General features: G+C 45.7%; 1 long non-coding RNA gene across 1 annotated transcript; it reads left to right on the top strand.

The window, feature by feature from the left end:
• Positions 1-258: 258 nt before the first annotated feature.
• On the top strand, positions 259-14,586 carry LOC123343922. The gene is made up of 3 exons (XR_006572403.1): positions 259-374; positions 7,745-7,860; positions 14,496-14,586. It is a non-coding gene; the product is annotated as an uncharacterized LOC123343922 (long non-coding RNA).
• The last annotated feature ends 377 nt before the right edge of the window (positions 14,587-14,963 follow it).

Genomic DNA, 14,963 nt, shown 5'->3' on the forward strand with positions numbered 1-14,963 from the left:
CCTTCGCCACGTGCTGGGGAGATTTCTCCCCCACCCTTTTTGTTCCCTACATTGAAGTCTCTCTTCCTCCGCTATTCACAATCCTTTTCTTTTTAAACCTTCACTACTACTGCTGCTGCTGCTTTGTGCCAGAGATAAAGGGTTTGCTAAATCCTGGCTGCTGAATCAAACCCCACACCCCCAGCCTGTATAACTCTACCAACCTCTTCCTAAACACTCTGCTTTTTTTTTTTTTTTAAGACTATTCCTCCTGCCTTTAATAAGGCTCAGCTGGGAACCGCCTCCTCTTCCAGCATCCAACCAGATTTTCACACCAGTGAGGCTAATTGTCACCAGGCTGAGCACGTTTGGTAATTTTGGCCACAGACACTCAGGTAAGACAAACAAGGGTCCTGCCCCACCCCACTCCTGGAAAAGGGAAGATGTAAAATAACTAAAGCCTGCCCCGATGGTGTACCGGCCCAAAGCTGTGGTCTATGTCATGCTCCTAGAAGCTGCAGAGATTTGGACCCTGAGTGTAAAATCCCACTGTGTTTTTTGCGAAGGGCTGTGATCATAATAGGCATGTTACAGTCTCAAAGTGCTTTGTAAGCGTTAATCCTCACTCCATTCAAGTATCATTATCCCCATTTTACAGATGGGAAAACTAGTGCTCCCCTCGGTGGATGGCCAGATTTCGAAAACACTGAGCACTCCACATTCAGGGCCAGTTTCAGAAGGGCACAGCTACCAGTTAGGCACCAAAACAAGCAGCCAGATTTTCACAAGAGCTCAGGCTTGGAACTGTGCACATTCTGTTATTTTTGTTAGCCCCTCCCTGCGCCCGCATGCCTGTTTGCCTCATGCACCTGATATGTAGTGTCTTTTTGACAGTAAACTCTGCAAGGCAGAGATGGTCATTTACTCAGTGCTGGCAGCTCTTCCACTGCAACCGTGAGTCTGGTGGGGTTCTTAAGCCCTCAGAGCCTACAGTCATGTTGTTAGTTTAGAATTGCGCTTGTTTTACAGTGAAAGCTGAATTTCTAGCTCTCGTGGTTGCCGGAAAAAACTCGAAAGCATGCCCTGAGTGTAACCTAAAAACACCAAAACCAGAAGACAAAATGAACCCAATATACACAGGCAGATGTTTAAGCTCATGATTTTGAAGCTAGTCTCGTGATTTTTTGACAGCCGCAGCCAAGGACTTTTTCCAGTTTTTACTATGGACAATCTTTTCCCTGGGTTGATTGGCTCCCACTTCCCTCTGCTCCCTCACCCCTCCATCTGCTCATTTCCACCTGCATCCCCTCAACACCCTGTGGTCCTCTTCTTCCTCCACCCTTCCATGTCCCCTCTTCCTCTCCTTGTCTCTCCATTTGGCTAATCTCATCCCACCAGCCCCTTGCCCCAAACACACACAAAGCTGAAGTACCCACCAAAACAATGGTGGCTCCAACATGCCATTTACTGATCATCGCACAGTTCACTCTGCCTGTATGGTCTGCTCCTTCCCCTTAGCCCTTTGTCTGTCTTGTCTATTGAGCTTGTGAACTCTTTAGGGGAGGGACTGTCTCTTAGTTGGTTTTCACTGAGCAATGGGCCCTGTTTGCACAGTACAATAGGCCTCCATAGGCACTATCACAATACACATAATAAATAATTCCAGGGGTTAGTGCAAAAGGAATGTGAAATGATAACGATAAAACTGTGGCAAGTAGCTGCACTAGTCCAAAGCCCAAGCGTAACAAGGAAAACCCCAGTTTGCACAAGTTGAGGTTGTTCCTGTTGGAAACCAGAGTAAAGCCAATTGTGCAAATAGAAGGTTTCCTTGTCTACACTTGAGGTTTGCTCCAGTGCTGCTTGCTAGCCACCAACGGGGAATCAGGACTAATTCTAAACATAGGCGAGGCTTTAGAGACAGATTTAGAACTCCAGGTGGTCTTGCCTTTTATGCTCAGACCCCATCGGGTATGTCTACACAGCAGCGAGCTTTCCGGTCTGGCTCAACAGCCTCAGGCTCATGGGGGCTCATACTACCGTGCGCCGCTAAAGATAGCTCTGTGGACAGTGCTTCGAGGTTGCAGTTTGGTCTGGAGCTCAGGCTGTGAAGCCCATCCCCTTCCTAGGCTTCAGAGCCCAAGATCCAGCCTGACTCACAATGTCCACGCAGCTATTTTCAGCCTGATAGTATGAGTCCCTCAAGCCCGAGTCTGTCGACACGGGCTGGGAGGCTTGCTGCCGCAGGCTGTGTAGATGTGCCCACAGAATCCAGCTGTCAAGTTCTGCTTTCCAAGAGGGGTGTCTCAGAGTGAAACTTACTTGATGGTGGGCATGTTTTTACCGTGACCACAGGGGGTGATCGCAGCTTGAGAAGACACACCTTATCTAGGGCCCCAGAGTACCCTATGGCAGTGCATGCTTCCATGCGGGCTAGCTCCATGAGCAATGACCCAGGGCTCAATGAACAGCCCACACTGCTGCAGTTTCACTGTTCCAGGACCTAAGCTAGCTAAATTAGAGCTAGTTCAGGTATGTTGACTTGAGCTGCAGTCACATCCCTGTGACTGCAGTTTGCATGTCAAACCCATTGAATTGGAGACAGGGCATTGGACTAACCAGCCCCTGGATCTCTCTCCCCCATGGCAGCTCCTTTGTTCCAATCTCTGTTTGCAATAACATCCACGTTACAAACTGAGGCACTACCGAGGAAGCACATCTGGAAAGCTGTGAGGGTTTTTGGCCTGACATCACTGTGGCTCACAAGAGATACTTGCCCTAATCAACCTCCTTGCATTGTTTTTCCCACTGACATTTTACCAACTGCAGAGCTCTGATCGCCTGTTCAATGGCAGCTGGCAATCTGCTGATGGGAAGAAAAAAAAGTCATGAAAATCACAGAGCGAGGAGGCGGGTTAGCAAGGAAATCACATGCTATCTACTGCAGGAAAAATACATTTTCCCATCTCTCTTCACTAACTCTAATTAGCATGGTCCATCGCTACCAACTGCTGCCACTCAGACATTAGAAGGAAATTATCTTACAGGACATGTTTGCTCTTATTAGTAAGTATATTAATATGTGATGGGTCCAACCAATCTGTCCATTTCAAATCTGGCCTTCCAAAGTTCATATGTGGAGCTGGGGTTGTGGATGAAGTCAATATATAAAAGAAATCATAAAAGAGAATTACTGTGTATTTTGTAAAACCCTCTTCAACTTTAGAAACCAGGCACTGGAGGCTAGTTGGTTTTGAGTGAATGTCTGGTGGTGCTTTGCAAAATGGATCTCAGTTCAAGTTCTACAGAACAGGTGTCCATCTCTCAAAAAGCACCATCCAAATTAGCAATGCATGCATACCTCATTGACAGTCATAGCATAGGGGTCAAGAGATGCATGGCCCAGAGTGACAAACCCACCATAAGTCCCCTAAAGGTGGTCTCTCCAGGTCAGCAGTGAAGTATGTTAGCAGGAGAGAGGAACAGAAGATGACACGCTCCAAAGTCTGAGGAGATCTTTGGATTTTGAGGTCTTGTCTACTCTAGGGATGTGCAGTTGTTCTGGGTTGGGTCAAGCCTTATTGTTATTGGTTGGGCATAGCCTCCACCTTACATTCAGGATAAATGTAAACAAGTCATTTTATTCAAGTGGCTGAAACAATAGCAGTAACATCCAAAACCACAGGCCCACACAAAAGTGGAGCACATGCTGAATCACATGGCTCCAAGGGTTGGTTTCAAATGCAGGGGCCACGGTTTTGAGTAGTGGATCCATCTTGGTCTATCTGTGTGCAAGAGAGACACACAGGAGTAAGACGACTGAGGTATGTCTACACTAGAAAATACCTCAGCCACACCACTGTAATGCAGACACGTACAACAACGACAGAAGGGCTTCTTCCATCATGGTAGTAAATCCATGTCTCTGAGAAGCAGTAGCTAGGTCGACGGAAGAATTCTTCCATCCACTTAGCAGTGTCTTCACCAGAACTTACGTCATCTTAATTACATTGCACAGAGCGTGATATTTTTCACTGCCCTGAGTGATGTAGTTAAGCTGATCTAACTTTGTAGTGTAGACCGTGGTGCTGGAACAATTTTTATAATGGGGGTGCTGATGGTGGAAACCATGCATTTGGTAATTGTTATTATTACTTCAAGCCAGCACACCGAGTTCCAGCACCACTGGTGAAGACCAGCCCGGAGACAGAGACAGACACAGCCTGGACAAGCACAGAGGAGCCTACAGAGGGGGCTTCTGGCTGGGTCTAATGCTAGCTAAAGAGGTTTCGGGCTGTAAGCAAAGAAACTAACCCCTGGTTTTGGTTCTTCCTGTATTCAGGGAAACAGGGCTTTGCACATTCTCTGTAAATAAACAAGATCGCTTCAAAGAATCTACCAAATCCCATCCTCCATTTCTCCTCCTAACTGAAGCAACCCACAACACCCCAAATTTGGCTAATCACCTAGGTCGAAAGTAGTAACTCCAATAATTTCAGCTCTTGGTGGCCAGCCACTGATATAGCTGCACCCGTGTAAATCCTTAGAGCAGTGTTTCCCAAACCGGGGCCGCCGCTTGTGTAGGGAAAGCCCCTGGCAGACCGGGCCGGTTCATTTACTTGCCACATCTGCAGGTCCGGCCAATCGCGGCTACCACTGGCTGCAGTTTGCTGCTCCAGGCCAATGGGGGCTGCTGGAAGTGGCGGCCAGTACGTCCGTCGGCCCACACCGCTTCCCGCAGCCCCCATTGGCCTAGAGCAGCGAACCGCAGCCAATGGGAGTCGCGATCGGCCAGAACTGTGGACGCGGCAGGTAAACAAACCAGCCCGGCCCGCTAGGGGCTTTCCCTACACAAGCAGCATCCCACGTTTGGGAAACACTGCCTTAGTGCAAAGGAGATAAACTGCCGTAAGCTGCTATTTGCACTGGTTCATCTTACCTGGTTATAAGCAAGAGTAAACGCCACCAGTGAAAAATAACAGCTTTGCCTGTCTACACTAGAGGTTTGCAGCAATGAAGTGACACTGGCAGCTGGGCTGTAATCAGGCCAAATCCTTACTGTAGACAAGACTGGATTCAGCCTATTATAGTTCAGAGACATTTGGATCCAGCTCCTGGATTGTACTTCAAATACTCCCCCAAATCAGAGGTGTGCAGAACTGGGGCCTCAGCTGAGGTCCACGTGTCCATGTGTAATGAGCACCGACAATGCTGTGCTGTGGGGAGAGATAATCTGTGTCCCAGGCTGTCAATCTTTCAGCAGCAAAAAAGGTCACAAAACCAGTTTTTTAAATAGAAGGTTATTTTTGTTTCAAATTTTCTTCCTGGAGATGGATTTCTTTGCCTTTTTGAGCTGCTACAAAGACATCTCCAAGATGTGGGGACAGATTCTCCTTTCTAAAGTGACAGGAACTTTTGGTCTAATTTTAATGTTTTCTGAGAATATATGTATATGGATGTATATAAAACCAGGGAGAGAGAGAAAAGAGAGATGGGAATCTGGCAAATGATCTAACAGCTCAAGGCCATCCAGAAAGTACTTCTTCCCCCAAACTCTTAAAAATGTCTGGCAAGCTTTTGGGGGCTCTCAAAGTAATAAACAGCAGAGAACTTTTCCAGATACTGTTGCAATATATTTGCATTGCAGACAGGCTCAGGAGCAGACTGGGATAGTGAACCAACCTTTTTAATTCTGGAGCCTGTGCTCCAGCCCAAGAAGAAGAACTATCAGAAAGATAGTCTCATCGCCTCACTGGTGCAAACCAGCTGACTAGAAAGGGACTTGAGTTGACCATGCAGAACCAGGCACAGAACTAAACTTCCCTGAGGTTTAGGGATATTCTGAGGTAGCTTTCTGCTTGTCTGTTACAAAGATAGGGCTTATTCCAGTGGTTCTCAAGCTGGGGCCGCTGCTTGTGTAGGGAAAGCCCCTGGTGGGCCGGGCCGGTTTGTTTACCTGCCGCGTCCACAGGTTCGGCCGATCATGGCGCCCACTGGCCGCAGATCACCGCTGTAGGCCAATAGGGGCTGCAGGAAGCGGCGGCCAGCAAATCCCTTGTCCCGCGCTGCTTTCCGCAGCCCCCATTGGCCTGGAGCAGTGAACCCGGCAGGTAAACAAACTGGCCCGGCCCACCAGGGGCTTTCCCTACACAAGCGTCAGCCCCAGTTTGAGAACCACTGGCTTATTCCAAAATTATGACTCACGGGTCATTACTTATGGGTAACCTTCCCATTGTACTTCTATGTTATATTTAATAGATTTTGTTCTCAGCTCGTATTTAAGAGTGATGCAATGAAACATCAAAGAAATAGGTAACACATGCAGCTTGATCTTTCCACTGACTACCAACTTGCCTCATCATTTACACCTGTGTGAAGTGGGTGCAAAATGCTACCACAGTTTTCATTGGTTCCCCAAGAAGGCCCACAGGATGGCCAATCAGAACTGTTGTCCTACTGCCTCATGGCAATTTATAGTTAACATGGTCCCAAATTATCATACATTTGGGTCATTTTATGTTATAAAAACTACCTACTAGCCCAGTACTGAGCTGGCTGTGTTCAGCCTGGGACAGATGCTGAAATCCTTGTTCTATTCTTGTTGAAGCCAATGGGAATTTGCTTGATTAAGGATTGAGTAAAAACAGAACAGGATTTCAGGATATAAGCACTGGAATAAATTGCCTAGGGAGGCTGTAGAATCTCCATCATTAGAGATTTTTAAGAGCAGTTTAGACAAACACCTGTCAGGGATGGTCTAGATCAGGGATCAGCAACCTTTGGCATGCAGCCCGCCAGGGAAAGCCCCTGGTGGGCCAGGCCAGTTTGCTTACCTGCAGCGTCCGCAGGTTCGGCTGATCGCAGCTCCCACTGGCCACGGTTCGCCATCCCAGGCCAATGGGAGCTGCGGGAAGCGGCATGGGCTGAGGGATGTCCTGGCCGCCCTTCCTGCAGCCCCCATTGGCCTGGGACGGCGAACCGCGGCCACTTGGAGCTGTGATCGGCCAAACCTGCAGACGCTGCAGGTAAACAAACCAGCCCGGCCCTCCAGGGGCTTTCCCTGACGGGCTGCATGCCAAAGGTTGCGGATCCTTGGTCTAGATAATACTTCGTCCTGCCATGAGTGCAGGGGACTGAACTAGATGGCCTCTTGAGGTCCCTTCCAATCCTATGATTCTATGATTCTACAACCTATTGTATTTTAAAGCTGAAACAGTTTCCAGTGATTTGTAGATGAACTCCTTTTGTTTGAGTATCTCTCCCTTTTTATGTCTGAGGGCTGCCTGTTTCTTCCTAAGTACCCTTAGGTATCTCACAGTATGGAACTGGTGCTATAGTGTTTCCATTTTCTGATGGGTCAGGAATAACAGGATGGTGGGCTATGGAGAGAACAGAATCCCCTGGGTCTTTTTATAGCTTCAAACAACTGCAAATGAAAAGGATCAGAATCAGACTCCTCTTCTTTTTCCCACTGGGCAAACGCTGTCTCTCCCTCAGCAGCCCAAGAAACATCGCTGGTGATCTTAAGTCCCTGTAAGTTCAACCAAAGAGGTGGCATCTTGCTGGGCAAAGATCCGAGGATGAATCTAACTGCCATAAGTGACAAGGATCTGGGATCCAGCGGTTTGCCTGGGGTTGAAATGACTCACTTTGCTGGGTGGCTCACTGCCAGAGGCCTTCACTGCCAGTTCTTCTAGTTGCCTTCGTCCCCATTTTGTAGATGCTGGTTTTGCTCTTCCCCACTCAGAAAGTCCTATGCTCCATTTAGAGACCGAGGCACATAGCTCCCGCTGAGAGTCCTGAACTGATTAAAAGCAACATGAGGTGCCTTCTGGAAGGGAAGAGGGGAGTTCCTGCCTCCAAGCCCCAGAAGTGGTTTTGATGGTACGACCTATCTGTTTATTTACTTATATAATCCTCATGACTGTAGTATCTGAGGCCCTGATTCTCAAAGGTACATAGACACCAAACTCCCACTGATGTCAAAGTGGGATTTGGGTATCTTTGAGGATCAGGGTGCCTAAAATACTTTGGTGATAGAGAAAGAGTAAGTTCTTCAGGGCAGAGACAGTATTTTCCTTTGTTTTTAGGGGCCCTGATCTTGACTGGGCTCTAGGCACTACTAATATGACTATAATTAATAGTAATAATTACTAATAAATAACGGTGTGGTCTAGTGACCTGAATACTGGATTGGGAGCCAGGAACTCCAGAGTTCTGACACCACCATTGACACTTGTTCCCGCTAGGATCTTAGGGAAATCAGTTAGCCTTTCTGCTTCAGTTTTCCCATATGTAAAATGAGGGTAATGATTATGCCTATCACCCAGGTGATTACAGCAATCCAGATGATCAAATCTTCAGCACCCTGCAATAATTAAGGTGATTTTGAACAATGGCCAGTCACCATTTCCCTCTACCATGGGACTGCCCATGTGGACCAGAATCCATATGATTTTTCCTTCCATCATAATTTTTTTGATTCTGTCCTCACTAAAAGAACAGCAGTAGCTGATTTTCATTTCTATGGCATCCTTCAGCCTGAAGGATCAGGCGGTGTTTTACAAAGAGGAATCGCTTCACTCACTGCTGAAATGCAGCCATTTCTGGGTAGAACTGGTATAAACTGAAAAACAAAGCTGGGTGACAAAAATCCTCCCAAGCAAGGAAAACCCCGCCTGTCACCGCTAAGCAACCATCCAACCATCCAAGGCAGAAAACTGCCCTTGTCTTGCATCAATGATGCAGACCCATTCTGTCCTGCTAGCGAGAACTTTCTGTGCTGAAGGAGGTGGTGCTGATTCTCTAGCCACTAGTTTGAATGGTTGCAGCAAAAAAAAAACAATCAACTTTATGTCACTGCAGGCTTTTGAGATGCAGAATAAGGAGCTCTCGAGGGCAAAGCGCATTATACAACCTGGAGGGCCCGGCTCCTTTTCATCCCTCCCCACACTTCCCCTCTTCCTTTGGTCCCTCTCGCTCCCTCTTTCTCCTTTCTTAAGTCCCCTTTGTGAGCTTTTCCCCATTCTCTCCAGTAGTGAAAAGGGCAAGTCTCCTCCTCCTCTTTTTTTTTTTTTCTGTTCTTTTCCAATATTGTGTTTGCAAAGGCTAGTGGGGCTTTCAAAGAGTTGGGGTCCTGCCATGCTGCTTTGTTGGCTGGCGCTGCATTGTGCTTCCCAAGGCAGTGCAGGTGCAAAGGGGTTTTGTCTGGGTGTTATGTGCACACTAATTAGGCAGAGGGAGGGGAATGGGGACCCTGGCTGCAGCATTCATTAGGGACGGTACATTCAGGTTACACAGGAACCTAAATCAATCAGATTAGCTCAATCTGGGTTTCATTCTGCTCCCATTCAAGACAAAGGAAACACTTTGACTTGAATGGTGCAGGATCGAGTCCTATTTGGGAAAAACCTCACTTCCTTGCTACTTTTCTATGCATTTCATGGGCATTTCTGCCCTGGGAGTCATTTATATCTTGATTTTAGTACAGTTTTGATACAGCCCCACATGACATTCTCATAAGCAAACTAGGGAAATGTGGTCTCGATCAGTGGTTCTCAAACTAGGGCCGCTGCTTGTTCAGGGAAAGACCCTGGTGGGCCGGGCCGGTTTATTTACCTGCCGTGTCCACAGGTTCGGCCAATCGCGGCTCCCACTGGCCACGGTTCGCTGCTCTAGGCCAATGGGGGCTGCAGGAAGGGCAGCCAGCACGTCCCTCGGTCTGCGCTGCTTCCTCCAGCCCCCATTGGCCTGGAACAGCGAACCGTGGCCAGTCGGAGCCACGATCAGCTGAACCTGCAGACGTGGCAGGTAAACAAACCAGCCCAGCCCACCAGGGGCTTTCCTTGAACAAGCGGCGGCCCTAGTTTGAGAACCACTGGTCTAGATGAAATTACTATAAAGTGGGTGCAAAACTGATTTAAAGACCGTATTCAAAGAGTAGTTATCAATGGGTCATTGTGAAAGTAGGGGGACATATCTACTGGGGTCCCACAGGGGTTAGTCCTGGATCCGGTGCTATTCCATATTTTAATTAATGACTTGGATAATGGAGTGAAGACTGTGCTTCTAAAATTGGTGGATGACACCAAGTGGGGAAGGTTTGCTAGCATTTTGGAGGACAGGATTTGAATTCAAAATGACTTTGCGCTTGTCTTTACTGAAGTTCATCTTGTTGATTTCAGCCCAATTCTTTAATTTGTCAAAGTGCAACAGATAGGAAGGAAAAATCAAAGGCACAACTACAAAATGGGGAATAACTGGCTAGGTTCTAGTACCACTGCAAAGGATCTAGGGGTTATAGTGGAACACAAATGGAATATGATGTGATGCAGTTACTATAAAGGCTGATATCATTCTGGGGTATATTAACAGGAGTGCCGTATGAAAGACATGGGAGGTAATTGTCCAGCTCTGCTCGCACTGATGAGTCCTCATATTGTGTTCAGTTCTGAGAGTCACACTTTAGAAACGATGTGGACAAACTGGAGAGAGTCCAGAGGAAAGCAACAAAAATGATAAAAGGTTTAGAAAACCTGACCTATGAGGAAAGATTTAAAAAATGGACGTGTTTAGTCTTGAGAAAATAAGACTAATTGTGGACCTGAAAACAGTCTTCAGATATGTTTAGGGCACTTATAAAGAGGAAGGTGATCAGTTGTTCTCCATGTCCACCAAAGGTAGGACAAGAAGTAATGGGCTTAATCTGCAGCAAAGGAGATTTAGGTTAGATATTAGGAAAAACTTTCTAAGGCCCAGTCTACACTACAAACTTAGGTTGATGTAAGCCAACTTGCATTGACTTAGTTGTGTCTACATTTTAAATATGGAGATATACTTATCTCAGAACTGGAAGGGACCCTGAAAGGTCATTGAGTCCAGTACCCTACCTTCACTAGCAGGACCAAGTACTGATTTTTTGCCCCAGCTCCCTAAGTAGCCCCCTCAAAGATTGAACTCACAACCCTGGGTTTAGCAGGCCAATGCTCAAACCACTGAGCTATCCCTCCCCCCTTAAATTTGTCTCTCACCAATGTATGTGCCCTGTTATGTCGACACCACTACACCACCTCCCTGAGCGATGTTGAGTCGTGGTTGATGTACTGAGGTTGACACAGCACTGTATTACCCATGTCAACACAACAGTCTTCCAACAGCTGTCCCACAATGCATGACGCTGACCACTGTGGTCACAGTTGTGAACTTCACTGCCCAGGGGTCATGAAGAATAGAAGCCCCTCCCCACACCCCACCCCCAATTTAAAATCCCACGATTTTTTGAAATGCCTTGTCCTAATTATCTAGCTTGGCGAGCACACCTAGCAGCTCTCCATTTTTGTGTGAACATGCCAGCTACACACTCTAGACGTGCTCCCACCTAGACTAGACAGGAGATATTGGATCTCCTGGGCCTGAGGGAGAAGAGTCTCCAGGAAAAGGAGAGGGAGATGCACCAGGAGGTAGTGGGTCTTCTCTGGCAGCAAATACAGATGCTGCAGACTCTCATGGTCCTACAGGTCCAGCAGTCACAGACTCTCCTCCCTTTAAAACACATGGAGAGCTCCAGCATAGCACCTCCCTTTGTCCCCCCTCCAACATTCCACATGGGATCAGGGACTGATACCCATACCACTCCCACCCGAGGGACATTCTAGAGTGCATTCCCAGGTTTTAGGATAGCACAGATACTATACTCAGCAGTAATGCAAGAAACCTACACGTCTAAACCTATAAGGCATTAAGTTAAGCAGTTAGCATAAGGCAGATAGGCCTATGAGACTTAGATAAGTAAATTGACCTGCAGTGACCCTAAGTCACAAGAGGGCATCAGATGTTATTTTGAAGTATGTAGTTTTGCTGAGATCTTGCATAAAATGCTGACCGGTAACCACAAGAAATCAGCTGATACCAGTTTTAGGTATTTTGAGATGGGAACATCAGCAGACATACAACCACAAGCTTGCCATAGTAAACGGTATTTGCTAATAAGTTTGGGATAATTAATATACTAACCTATAGAATAAGAACACACCAATATTATTAGGGTGAGGAAGTTAGTTGGGGGAAATAAAGCAAAACACTCCTATGAATATTCATGGCGGCCATCAGCTCCTATAATAGGCCCAACAACAATGTAGGTGGAAGACCTTGACCATTGGACTTGAGGATCTTTAAAAAAGGTGAAATAATTATGGGGTATAGATGATTTTATAGCAGTGGTTCTCAAACTGGGGTCTCCCCTTGTGTAGGGAAAGCCCCTGGTGGGCTGGGCCGGGTTGTTTACCTGTCGTGTCGTCAGGTCCGGCCAATCGCGGCTCCCATTGGCCGTGATTCGCTGCTCTGGGCCAATGGGAGCTGCTGGAAGCGGTGCAAGCCGAGGGGCATACTGGCTGCCGCTTCCTGCCACCCCCATTGGCCTGGAGCAGCAAACCACGGCCAGTGGGAGCCGCGATCAGCTGGACCTGCGGACGTGGCAGGTAAACAAACCGGCCCAGCCCGCCAGGGGCTTTCCCTACACAAGCAACGTCCCAAATTTGGGAAACACTGGTGTAAAGAAATGGATGGTGGTATTATAGACATTTGGATGTTTGTCAGAATCTGATTCAAATTTGGGTCATTTTCAAGACCAGGAGCTTGTCTTGCATTTGGAACCGATATTATTTTCTGTATTATTATACCTTGCTCTTATACAGTGCTTTTCATCGAGATCAAAGCACTTTACAACGGACATTTCTGTTTCTAATTCCAACCAGATTCTAGGGCCATGCTTGGCTGTCATTCTTGCCAGTGCAAAATGGATGTAAAATGCTTTTGTTTTGATCTCATAGTATTTTATGTAGATTTTGCACCCGCTTTGTGCTGGCTGAAATGACTACATACGTTTTGGGGCAGCAGAGGATCAGGGAAGTGTGGCAGTGCCAAAAAACCCCCCACAAAACCCCAAAATGAACGGTTCCCAAATGTTAGTGACACGTTTTTGATCTCCAAAAACAGTTCATTATGGGTTGAGTTTGAGATTGCGCAAAGTTGCTGGCTAGTTTTTTAATTGATCTGAACTGCTTGGGATTTACCTCGCAAACATAAAGATACATTTTCAGAGATTATTTCCATGGCAATTTTTCACAAAGGGTTTCAGGCAACAAAAAAGTTCCTGGCAGCATTTTCTACTGCATGTCCCAGAGACACTTAACTCTGTACTTAATTCTAGTTTAATAGGCTGCGATTATATTAAATAAATACCAGATGAACTGATTATTTAAGACATGGTTATAACTGTTTAACAACTATGCAATTGACTGTTATATCTCAATAAATGTATGTTTTCCAACAACCACCTGGTATTTTATTTAACACTCCATAATTGTCTTAATCTGGTCCCTCTTTTGCACTTCTAAAAGCCTGGCCTGGAGTCCTATGACAGTGGTTTCTCTAATACTTATAAGGATCACATTGAGCAACTATTGCCTTATTTGGATTTTGTCCTGGCCAAATTCCAAGTTAGCAAATTACATTCTACCACCTTCAATTTCCCTTGCAGTTTCAGGTGGATGTAGAATTCTTCTTCACATCCTGTCCTAAACTGTAATGTTGCTGTGTGCTGCTGAACAGCTGTGGTGTTCTACCCCAGAGTGGGCTTCATTTCAGGATAAGTTTCTAAAGTGCTTTGGGATCCAAAAAGCTCTAGCACTGTATGATATTGTTCTTTAATTATTGAAACTAATAACTCCCTGCCTCATGAGGTCTGGGGCTCAGGTCCAGTGGGAGCTGGGTGCCTCAATAGGTTTGATGATCTGGACCCAGAAATCCTTCCAATACTTTTCTTCTTAAATCCAAGACCAAGATTCTTGCTTTTCTCTTTGCTTGCAGTGTTACTTGAGCTCTTCTGAATGCATTTATTCACTAGCAGATATCTTTATTGCAGATGTCTTGAAATGATCAGAAGATATAGAAATAAGAGCTCATTTCTGAAAACTGCGTCTATATGCAACTTTTTGTGAATTGTATACCCGGCTGTTATTAAAAGCACATTTGTTGAGAGTGGACAATTGAATAACAGATACACAGAGTTTCTGCTATACAGTTATTTAACCTCAGTAAGCACTTAGCATTTCAAAGGACAGTGTCAAAGTAAAAATGATATATATCAATATTTAATTACTTACCAGTGTTCTCAATAACAGCTTTGATAACTAACATAGAATTGATTACAAGGCAAAACATTTAAAAAGGCCCCTATCCATACAGATGATGTACACACATCCATTTACTTGCATTAACAAGTGAATCTGCATGCTCAATCGGGCTTCTCAGTATGCAAAGCAGATAGCTGATTATCTAATTACCGTACTTGATTACCTGATTCAGTGATCCTGAAAATTTACTGGCCACTTGAAAACTTGATTTAAAAAAAAAAAAAAGCTTTTCACCATTTAGGCTACCTGTAAACTTTTAAACTTTTCTCAAGCAATGAAATTAATTGGACCAGTTTCTTTTTCTGATTATTTCACTTTGCTCTTCAGACCCAGAGCTGTTGGAGTCAGTGGGAGGTATGAATGCTCATCAGGCATTCAGCTCCAGCCAGGATTCAGCAAATTGGAAGCACAGTGGAAGGAAGAGTCTATTTTATATCATTGTATGTAGCCTAGGATTCCATTTTTTTCAAAGTCCTGTTCTTATTTCTCAGTTGATAAACCAGTTTGCCTTTGGTGGTGCTTTGAAGTCCATTCATGTACCAAAAGCGTCTTTTCTGTGTTCCTCTCCCATGTTATACATAACATTGCACACACACAAAAGACATTTCTACTTGTGAGAAAGAAGGAGGGTTACTCAAGAGAACCAGACTTGGATCCAGTGGAGAATTTTCATCCTGTCCCAACTAGTAGGTGTGTTATTTGTTCCATTTTCCCCCTGTATTGTTGTAGTTCTGCACAAGTCCCTAGTACAATATATATGTATTCATTCACTATTTCCTGTAGTACACGATGTCT

This window comes from Mauremys mutica, chromosome 11 (assembly GCF_020497125.1).
Source record: "Mauremys mutica isolate MM-2020 ecotype Southern chromosome 11, ASM2049712v1, whole genome shotgun sequence".
NCBI lineage: Eukaryota > Metazoa > Chordata > Testudines > Geoemydidae > Mauremys > Mauremys mutica.